This window comes from Alosa pseudoharengus, unplaced genomic scaffold, assembly GCF_046254945.1.
Source record: "Alosa pseudoharengus isolate Yale_2024_CS ecotype anadromous, Long Island Sound unplaced genomic scaffold, YU_APseudo_1.1 YU_APseudo_1.1_scf_24, whole genome shotgun sequence".
Lineage (NCBI taxonomy): Eukaryota > Metazoa > Chordata > Actinopteri > Clupeiformes > Clupeidae > Alosa > Alosa pseudoharengus.
Window position 1 is genome coordinate 9,234,621 of NW_027468689.1, and position 11,664 is coordinate 9,246,284.

Here is an 11,664-nt window from a genome sequence, read left to right on the forward strand (position 1 = left end):
TGACTATATCTAATTTAATTGTTGTTATGAACTGGATATGTGATGATATTCTGTGAATACTGGATATGGGGCCCCCGTTGTACCATGCCCAGTGAGTGACATTTGGGTAATTTTCTGCGACACACCTGATGATCTCTCACGGCACACTAGTGTGCCCCAGCACAGTGGTTGAAAAACACTGCTGTAGGCTACATCTTCTGCGTGCGTGCCTGTGCGTGCGTGCCTGTGTGTGTGTGCGTGCGTGCATGTCTGTGTGTGAGTGTGCCTGTGTGTGTATGTTTGTTAGAGCCCGACCGATCTGGGATTTTGAAGGCAGATTGATACAGATTTAGATATTTGAGTTTTTCAAAAACTGATAACCGATACATCTAAATACAAATTCTCCCATAACAATCATGGTGGGACGCTGAGGCGCGTGCAAGGGGAACTCAAATTCAAGCTGAAGAAAGCTAAGGAGGATTACAGAAAGAAGGTGGAACAGAAACTGCAGGAAAACAACTTGAAGGAGACATGGGACTGCATGAAGGTTATCACTGGCCTGAAGAAGAACAGCAGCTCTGTGGAGGGGGACCTGGACAGGGCGAACCAGTTGAACCACTTCTACAACAGGTTTGACTGCCCTGCTCCAGCTCCAATGGCGGTGGTCTGTCCACCATCCCCCAGCCCCCACCCTCACACCCCCTCAATACCAGCACAACACTCACCTCCATCATCACAGGCTATCGTACCCCCACCATCACTGGATTTTGCACCCCTCCCCCACATGGCGATCACGAACAATGAGGTGACAACGACCTCAGTCAACAGCCATCAGACACACAGATCCCAGATGCACCCCTCCCCCTCCCCTCCCCTCACACCCCTCACCATTACAAAATATCAAGTGACAGTCCAACTTAAGAAATTGCGCAGCAATAAAGCAGCTGGGCCTGACAGACTGTGCCCAAGGCTACTCAAGGCCTGTGCTGCTGAACTGGGGGAGCCACTGAAGCACATCTTCAATTTGAGCCTACGCCTTGGACAAGTTCCAACACTGTGGAAGACATCATGTCTCACCCCTGTCCCTAAGAAGCCACACCCCAGTGAGCTTAATGACTACAGACCTGTCGCTCTTACATCACATGTGATGAAGACAATGGAGCGATTGGTCTTAGGCATGCTCAGACCCCAGGTACGCCACGCACTAGACCCGCTACAGTTTGCTTACCAGGAGAAAGTGGGCGTGGACGATGCCATCACTTATCTTCTACACAGGACACATTCCCACCTGGACAAGGGGAAAAGTGCTGTGAGAATCATGTTCTTTCATTTCTCAAGTGCTTTTAACACCATCCAGCCCCTCAGATTGGGAGACAAGCTCTTGCAGATGGGTGTGGACGCTCACCTGGTAACCTGGATTACAGATTACCTGACCGAGCGACCACAGTTCGTCAGACTGAAGAACTGTCTCTCTGACACTGTGATCTGCAGCACCGGAGCGCCACAGGGAACTGTGCTCTCTCTAGTCCTGTTCACCCTGTACACATCTGACTTCTGCTACAACACCGAGTCATGCCACATGCAGAAGTTTTCTGATGATACTGCAATTGTGGGGTGTATCAGGAACGGGCAGGAGGAGGAGTACAGGAGCCTGGTGGAGGACTTTGTGCAATGGTGCAAACTCAACCATCTTCAACTTAACACTTCAAAGACCAAGGAGATGGTGGTGGATTTCCGCAGGTCTAAGCCCACTCTGCTACCAGTCCACATTGATGAGGTCAATGTGGAGGTGGTTAGCACCTACAAGTATCTGGGTCTTCACCTGGACAATAAACTGGACTGGTCAGCCAACACTGATGCACTCTACAAGAAAGGGCAGAGCAGGCTGTACTTCCTGAGGAGGCTGCGGTCCTTCAATGTGTGCAGTAAGCTCCTCAGGATGTTCTACCAGTCTGTTGTTGCCAGCATCCTCTTCTATGCAGTAGTATGCTGGGGAGGAAGCACAAGGAAGAAGGATGTGGGGCGAATTGACAGGCTGGTAAGGAAAGCTGGCTCTGTAGTGGGAGCTGAACTGGAGTGCATCACTTCACTATCTGACAAAAGGACCCTGAACAAACTGATCAACATCTTGGACAATGAGTGTCACCCACTCCACAGCACTATTGTTAAGCAGAAGAGCCTGATCAGCTGGAGACTTCGCTCACTGCCTTGCACAACTGACAGACTGAGAAAGTCATTTGTCCCCAGGGCCATTGAACTGTTCGATGCCTCACTTAAGGGAAGAGGAGAGATAGACTTCTCTGCATAGTCTGTCTGCCTCTTCACCCCCTCCATGTTTGGTACTGTCTGTCCACTAGCCACTTGTACCACTGTCTTTATGCCTCACTGTTTGCGTGCTATATTAGCACATTAGCACATATGCATAACCCCCCCCCTCCATGCCACAGCCGAACTGTGGCCACATTTTCATAGTTAAATATATAGATATATAGACTTTACTTTATTTCTGCATTGTTGCACTGTTGACTTACTTATTTGCACTATCACCATGACCACTATCACCATTGCACTACCACCATGACACTCATTCACACTCATTCACACAGAGCACCTTAGAGCACCTTACCATACCTTACTATGCACAGAGAATCACAGGCTCAGTCCCTGCCTCAGTCATTGCAAGCGCCTCTGATTTATTAATCACCACTATGTGGATACTGTTTTAAGAATTGATTTAGATTAAGTGTTAGTATAATTTGTATTTTGTAATTTGTATTTTAGTATATTTTTATATATTGTATTAAGTGTTAGTATAATTTGTATTTTAGTATATTTAGCATATTCTTTATCTTCAACTGTCCTTACTGCTTAGTTGTGTTTTTATATTATATACTTTAATTACTCTTTCTGCTGTTAAAGAATGTGTTTGTGTTGTATGTATGCTGCTGAGACCTTGAATTTCCCCTGGGGATCAATAAAGTATCTATCTATCTATCTATCTATCTATCTATCTATCTATCTATGTAGCCTACTCTGCCACATCGGTCAAGATCCATGTAAAAATCTAGTGCGGAGAGCTCTAGAATCTTTGATTTCAAGATTTCTTTTAGTCAAGTCAATTTATTTTTATAGCACATTTAACGCAACAGGGTTGACCCGAAGTGCTTTACAATTAAATAATGAAATAACAATAATACCAACAATAATACATTAAAGGCTGCAACAATTATTGACACCAATGCATGTTATTGAAGCAGTGCACACACTGTAGCCTACAGACACACTCATACACACAAGCACACACACACACACACACACACACACTTACAAACATAGGCCTACATCACCTTACTTAAACAGAATTGACTTATATCATATGTCATGGTTTACAGTATAGCAAATTTGGTTGCTTATACTCAAATTTGGTTGCTTATACTTAATATAATAATAATAATAATATATAATAATATTTTTAATCTAAAACGTTTTCAATGCTTACCGGCTGCTGTCTCTGTGTGCCACCTTGGTTCTGAAAGACGCACAAGCAGTGGCTTTCATTGCTGTTATTATGCTATATATTATTCTATATCAATACCGATAATGATAAATAAAAGCTAAATCTATTACCTTTACAGTGTTTTCCAAAGGCGTTCTTTAGTCTTACTCACTATCATAGAGACTGAATGTGTCGTGACTTTGTTTAATTGTTTATGGTTAATACCATAACCTTCACAGATTGTTTTCATTTCATAGACAACAGGCTAAACAACTTCAGAAATGTGGCTCATTTTACATCACAAGACAACAAAACACATTGTGGGCTGCACTAAAACAAACACTGTCATTACATTTGATGAACATGAAAATAGACAAGCTTATAATACTGAATTTTACAGGAGTACTCGGGATTTGCTGCTTTTTAAAATGTTAATGATTTCATTGTAGTCGAGTGTTGCTGTAAGATCTATCTCAAGGTCATAGGTAGAGCGACCAAAACTTTTAGGAAGCCATGAACAACATTATTGTACCGGTATATGTCCTTTGCCTCCTCCTTTCTGTGTGCTGTAGAACCTGAAAATAAATCCGAATGAACAACGTGTGTGACAAGCTTGCATTGCAATCATGAAAAAAATAAAAGGACGATTTTTTTTATAACAAATGTAGGATGGGCATGTGGAAAAATGGTTGGGCCCAGGCCTGTACCCATAACACTGTGCCTTGGTACACTGTTTTATACTCATGATCAAATTATTGTATTGCCACTAGTGCATATAGACCAGACAAGAGTAACCCAAGAGTAACCCACACATTCACATTCACCTCACCTCTGATACTGACCATGAGTTTGAAAGATGGAGCACAACAGTTTTATTGTGTGTACGCAAGCTTACATGTGTATTACACTGAGTACTACAAACACAAACACATGTCAATGCACAGAGGAAATAATTTAGAAGCTGTAAAAAAGTTTAAGAAACAGGTTATAGAGGGTTAAGATGTGACCTAAAATATGCAGCATCAGCAAAAAAAAAAAGCAAGAGATGCAGCCTCCCTAATAGCTTTCAATAGCCTACACAGTCCAGTCCGTATAGATGGTCTGGGGACATTCATGTGGTATTCATGTGGTCCTTGCATAGCATTTTATTTGTTTTCAGTTGGATTCAAATCAAAACATTGGTAGACTAAATTAACATTAAAATAACAAACTTTAGAAGGGGAGAATAAATACTATTGAATGTACTGTATTGTTATTATATTATTTTGAGCATCACATAATTGGCTATGTAGCCTATAGGATATTGCAATGTTCCATGGAACAAAGTAAGTTTGCATGAAATTAAATGGCAAACAAATCATGGTCATTTGACATATTTGCTGATGTTACATGTCAATAACTGGCCAGTGTCTCACACACAAATTTCTCCACATATTTACAAGAAACGTCTCGCCAAGTCCCATCCTTAATGCAGGCGCAGTTCTCCCCCAGAGGGTCCTCCTACTTCCAGTTATCTGGCTCATCTGGTTGACTGAAGTGTGATCTATTAAACCAGAAACTTTAAAAAGACAGTAATCATCAATTAGTCTTTACTTTCCTGGTTGAGAGACATGAGGAGATGTAGGAGAGGAGGAGATTGTAAAACACTTCAATGAATCAGATTCTGAATTTGCTGGATTGAAAATGATTGGTCTATTTGGCGACGACTCTGGCCATGGTCCATTGTAACAATGTCAGAGTACAACACAGGAAATCACAGGATTTGACAAGACAGGAACTGATAGAAATATTAAATATTTGCATGAGTAGATTTTCACTGACTTAGTTAGTGGTTGACAATCCAAAGTATAATCATATACTTTCACTAAAATGATATGTAAACATGCAATTGCCTCTTACACAGCTCCGGTCTCGTTGAGACTTTTGTTGTCCACCCAACGCCATTGTCCCTCCACTGCAAGATCATTCAATCCAATCCAATGTCTGTTTGTCTGTGCAACCAGAAAACCCTGATGGGAAGAACAAGTAATCATTAGGAAGAGGATATTGGTGATTGTAATCAAATAGACAAGCATTGGCAGCCTAGCAGCGAAGCTGCAAAGGCACCCCTTTCTACCTTATCATTATACTTTCTTCTGCCATGGAAGTCTATGACAGCCCATAGTACCTTCTGGTAAAACATTGTGAGGTCATAGCTTGGCCAGTCTTTGGCCAGTGCCATGCAACTTGTTGTGAGTGCTTATTACCTTACCACTGACATAATTCCATGACGTTTCCATGCCAACATCATCCTGCTACTGCTAGGGCTTCACATTGTTGTTGGCAACTTGTTTGAGTAAGTCTTTATACTAGAAATACTTAATGTCTTAAGGATTCTGTCCGAAGGTCCTGAATTTCCCCTTGGGGATCAATAAAGTATCTATCTATCTATCTATCTATCTATCTATCTATCTAGGAAAAGGGGGAAGCATAAATAGTTTGCTTTGGATGTCTTCAATAAAATCTTTCTTATCAGTTGGGAACCTTTTGAACCAGTTGGGAACCAAACAAGACTATATGAGGCTATACATTGCCCAATTTTCCCACCCACACATGTTGTCCCTTTTACCTGCTCTTCTTGATTATTCACAATGGCTAGGTGACCCCCTAAGGTGATGCAGTAGTCTTGACTTTCCTCCCAGTTCTTTGTATAATAGGAGAACAGGTAGCACTTTCCTCTGTGATGCATCCATCCCTTAGGACAAGCCCTACAACTGGATTCAGCTATCAGGAAAGTATATAATCACAACTTAATAAACATTTTGTTTTTGAACACATTATTTGATAGTTTCCTGGTTTAACCCATCTACTGATTTAATTACCCCAAAATCTTAAACTACATAACAACTGTTATGTGATGAGTTTTGTGATGAGCAGAAATCAACTGGACAGTATTACCCAATACACAAGTTATTAGTTCAACACAATAGCTCTTTTTGCTCCAAACATACCTGAGGTTTTGCGAGTAGCCAGCAGCAGTAGAACATAGAGCCATAATAAATCACAGTACTGTTTGTACTTAATTTATACTGCATTTCATTGTCTCTGTTCTTGTACTCTGCACAATGACAATAAAGTTCAATAGTCTAATCTAATCTTAGTAGATTTGAAGGCAAGTACTTTTGTACTTTAAGTCAAGGAAAATATTAGATGACTTCTATTTTTACTGGAGTAATATTAACTCATGTTCCTTATATTTTGAGAGGAGGAACATAGACTTTCAGCTCATGGATTTGCAAAATATTGTCAGTATTTAGGTTTAAACCAATATTTTTTTTTAAAAACCCTAAATGGTAACTTTTTCAAACCATAAAATAGTTCCCTACCTTTTTGGCTCTTGTTATTCACATGATTTCCATAAGTGTGGTCCATTTCCATGATACAGGCAACTAGAACTAGAATTATCTGTTTACTGACTAAATAGTCCTGAACATGCCTTATATGGAAGATAAGGTGATGATGGCTGAACTAAGGAAATGGGAGGAAGAGGTAAACAACAGAATAAGATTACTAAATTGAAAGTAAGACACCATTTAATATGCACACAACAAAAACAATATTATGAAATATACAGTACAGGCCAAAAGTTTGGACACACCTTCTCATTTCAATGCATTTTCTTTATTTTCATGACTATTTACATTGTAGATTCTCACTGAAGGCATCAAAACTATAAATGAATGCAAAGTTATTTGGCCCACAGATGAATATTGGTCAAGTTATTATGGCTTGCTGAATTAAATTAAAAGAATAGCAACTTTGAAGAAATTAATAGTTTTGATGAATCTACAATGTAAATAGTCATGAAAATAAAGGAAACGCATTGAAAGGTGTGCCCAAACTTTTGGCCTGTACTGTATAAACATACAAGATACATTGTTAAAATGACTGAATCCTGATAAAGAGTTTCCTTTGAGGGAAATCTGCAAATAACTAGATGTACCGCATAGCGGTACAAAATATGACCGCCGCTCAGTCCTGTACATCCGTTCCGCGAAAATAAAGCACACTTCAATTTGTCTCCATATTTTACTCCATCCCCCACTCTTGAAACTTTTGTGTATGCTTGTTTGGCATGCCTGAGTGTGTGTGTGCGGCTGCACAGAAAGTAGCCTACTGGTGCTGAAAAGGTGAATAGATTGTAGAATAGCCAAAGAAGATGTAGCATTGTTATAAAACCTTTAAAATCTCTAAACAATCACAAGTAGGGCAGTTCATCACAGTTCATCCATTGCAACTGGATTGATGAAAGGTCACTTACACCTGTAGGCTACATTGTATTTGGGAAAAGCAAAAGGTATCAGCATAATGTTATTTATTTATTTGTTTCTTTATTTACAAAAACATCTCTGTCAGTTCCATGCCGTTTTCAACAGCTATCAAAAACAAAGGTCATTTTTGGATGGGTGGATTTTTTTGTGAATGTTTCTTCTTCTACATAAGATTTTAGTCATCTTTAGTTCATGTAATACTTTATTGTCAATGCACAAATTAAGTAACAGTAGTCTGAAACGTTATTGTTAATGCACAAATTAAGTAACAGTAGTCTGAAACGAAATGCTGTTTTACTAGTGGTGCAAATAACTGACATGTCCAAATGGGCCTTGATGAAATGCGTCGCTAGACTGTATACACATTTTAACGGGCCAAAGTTGAAGAGCTGCTGTCCGTTATTGTTCGTGCAAATATAGGCTGATTCATGTTCCCTTGCATTGTGTAACTGAGGTCCATGGCTAGTCTGGCTTTCACCAGACCAAGCTCAATCTTTTAAGAAATCAAAAAATAAATAGCGGGCAGATCAGGCTGGGTTCACCAAGCGAGCCTAGTCCATAGGCACCCGATATTGTTCACGCTCTGGCTATTCTAAATGCAAAAATGCATCAGGGAGTTATGGCAAAACTGTAACTAACAAACTAGATCCTAATAGAAAGCTGTTAGCTTCCTTAAGCTACAGGTAGGCTTATAAGGTAGGCCTATTTACAACATAAATTGTCAATAAGCTATGCTGGCGACACAAATAAAATCTCCTTTGGAAACCAATGGCTTACGCCTTACAGTATCAAGCGGACTTAAATTGCCATATCGTGGCGAAAAGTTGTAATAAAATTCACGCAGCTCCATGAGTCAAGGAAAGCGCGAATGAAGTAGCCACCTCTAAATGGGACCCACTAGCCTACACAGTAGCTTATGGTGTGTTGCTAAAGCAGCCATAATGAAATGAAGGTGTCATTGTTTGGATACTTCACACACACGTGCTTTTTAATTTTACAGACTACAACTACCAAGCTGGAATCAAAGCACATCGATTCCCCTCTCACACCCTGCACGCACTTCAAACAAAATAAACAGGCGTCTCAGTCTCACGCATGTATAGGCAAAACTGTATCAGACCGGTGTAACGTTGGTAAATCTTCCATTGCACAGAATGATTTTTGTAGCACGTGCAACAAATGACAGTCGAAAGATACAATTACAGTGCTGCTATCAATTTGCTTGGTATAACCGCATTTATCGTTTTCTACAAATGCAATCAATCAAATTGGCCTCCATCACTCAACCAACGCTAACGGTAACATTGCCTAGGTCCTATAAGATTAACGTACCTGCAGTAAAAACCAAGCATGTCCGATAAACATCCTCAGATTTATTTCGGCTTCAAGAAGAAATGGGAATTACATTTCATGTGAACATCATCCTATCCTTATTAGACGTTCTTAGTTTCCTTATAGGAAGCGGCCATTGTTATTCCAACCCACGTTTAACTTCCAACAAAATTACGTCTCACTGCAACGATGCGCCATCTAGTGGACAAACGACTACTTATCGCCAATACTGGAAATGCAGCCATGATGATGATGATGATGAATATTTTATTTTGGCTTTCTTTTAATCCTACTGAATTTGTAATTATGTATCGGCTGTTCTAATACCGATAGTATGTGGGTGCCTGTGTGTGTGTGCATGTGTATATGTGTGCACCGCCATCTACAGGCCAATGAGTGTACAGTCACTAAATGTACACATAATCTATTTTTTTAAAGACCCCCCCCATGGATGAAATTCTACGAAACTTGGCATACCCCCAGAGAATGCAAGGTCAATCATACACATAAAATTTGGTGCAGTTCTGAACATCTTAACTGAAGATAGGGACGATTAAAGCAGAATAATATTGCATTTTCATTTTTTACCGGGGGGGTGCAAATCACAAATGAGTGATTATGGGCCAGATTGATGTGGGCCCTTGAGACCAACATACCATAAAAGATTCTTCATCCTCGGTGCCACGGTTCAGGTAGTTATTTAGGAAAAACTGCTTTTTTTGCGGTTCGGGGGGCCCAGCACGGGGGGGGGGGGGGGGGGGGAGTGGACCCCGGGGACGAAACGAAATTTTTCCGTAAAAGTCTAGTGGGGCTACATACCCACCAAATTTCATGTGCCCCGGTGGTTCGGTGTCCCGGGTATCGTTGACCAAAAATTCAGGAAGTAGATGACGGAAAAAAAAAAAAAAAAAAAAAAAAAAAAACTTTGACAATCCCTATATGACCGCTTCGCTAGCTTCGCTAGCGGCGGTCATAATAAGTATGTGTGAATGCATTAATGTTTTAGTAATTGGCAAAACTCTGTTTCCACAAATAATAGTTCATTCTCACAAACTTTATTTAACTTTAAACTTGAAGTGAGAATGTCGCTGTGGTCACAGTTTGCCACTGCAAGTCTGATAACACTTTAACTTCCCCAGGACACAGTTATAATAGTCTCTGTCAATAGCCACTGTTTGATTTGATCTTTCAGTTGCAGTCTCGAAATTCCCCAGCAACTTCTGGTTTGTCATCACTTACTACAACCTAAAGATCACTCGTAGCGTTGACCATACATAGGCAAGGCTCAAAACATTTTTAACGGGAACTTCTCTTTTTTTTGCTTGCCCTTTATTGATATTACGGTATTACTGTAATTCATTAACATAAGATTTGAATTTATTTACAAAAACAAAACAAAACACTATCCTGGTCTGTATAGTCAAGTGTCACCAAATGATTTGCATCTTATGTTCCATAAATCATGATGTCTCATGCCCTGGGTGAACCCAGAGGAACTTGTTAAGAAATTTGAATTTGCTCTGCAGGTCAGTCTGGAAAGGATTCTATTGATACCCGATTCCAAATGACCAAAAACCCATAATCCAATCACAATCGTGTGCATTAAACACAACCATAACAGGGTTAAAATTCATGACGTGTATTTTCCTTGGAATTGAGTAAAACCTTTTTTAAAAGCTTTGTTTACAATAAATATTCAATTCAATTCAAAACACTTTATTTATCCCTGAGGGGCCATTTCAACATGCAGGCATAATGACATATAAGACATAACACAACATGTAAGACAGGACAATAAGGACAGACAGGAGGTGTTAGTAAATTGGGGATTAGTCCCTGGAGAAGGAGGGGGCTGGGAGCATATGTTTGCTGCACTTCTGAACCGATTTGGTAAGAGTGCAATACACTAATTTAGGTTTCATTCCATTGCTTATGCCCCTGGAAGTTGGGTTTGTAATTTTTTTAATGAAAAATGGCATGTCCAAAATTATTCATACTCTTTTTAAATAATCATTATTTAATTTATTTGAGGCGGGTTTAGATGTGACGCAACAAACAACATGACAGCATCTACAGATGAGATAAGCATAGCTATCGCGCAAGTTTTATTCAAATTAGAAAGTATTCCTGGGTAAGCTGTGAAGCTATGAGTCTCAGCCATGCAGCTGGGAGGAATGAACGACACAGACATCCTCCATGGCCGATTCCAGTTCATAATGGAGGAATATACTTTCTTCCGAAGTGTAGCCTACCATGAAAACTTGATGGCAATTGTCGTTGATTAGGTTCATGTCACATACAAATGGTAAGTTAAAAAATCTTAACGTTAGTTACGTTACCTAACTTAATTGGCAGAAGAACACTTTGTTTATCTAATTGATTGATTTGGCCCGGCGATAACCAACAAAGGTGGTGATAGACAGATGGTTTATCCAATCAGCTAACCAGTATTTCCGCCCCTTCCCAAAAGTTATCCAACGGAAAGTTCCCAGATGGACATGCAGAGCAAATGCGAAGCATCCATCTGGCGGAGTCAGGTTATAGGTG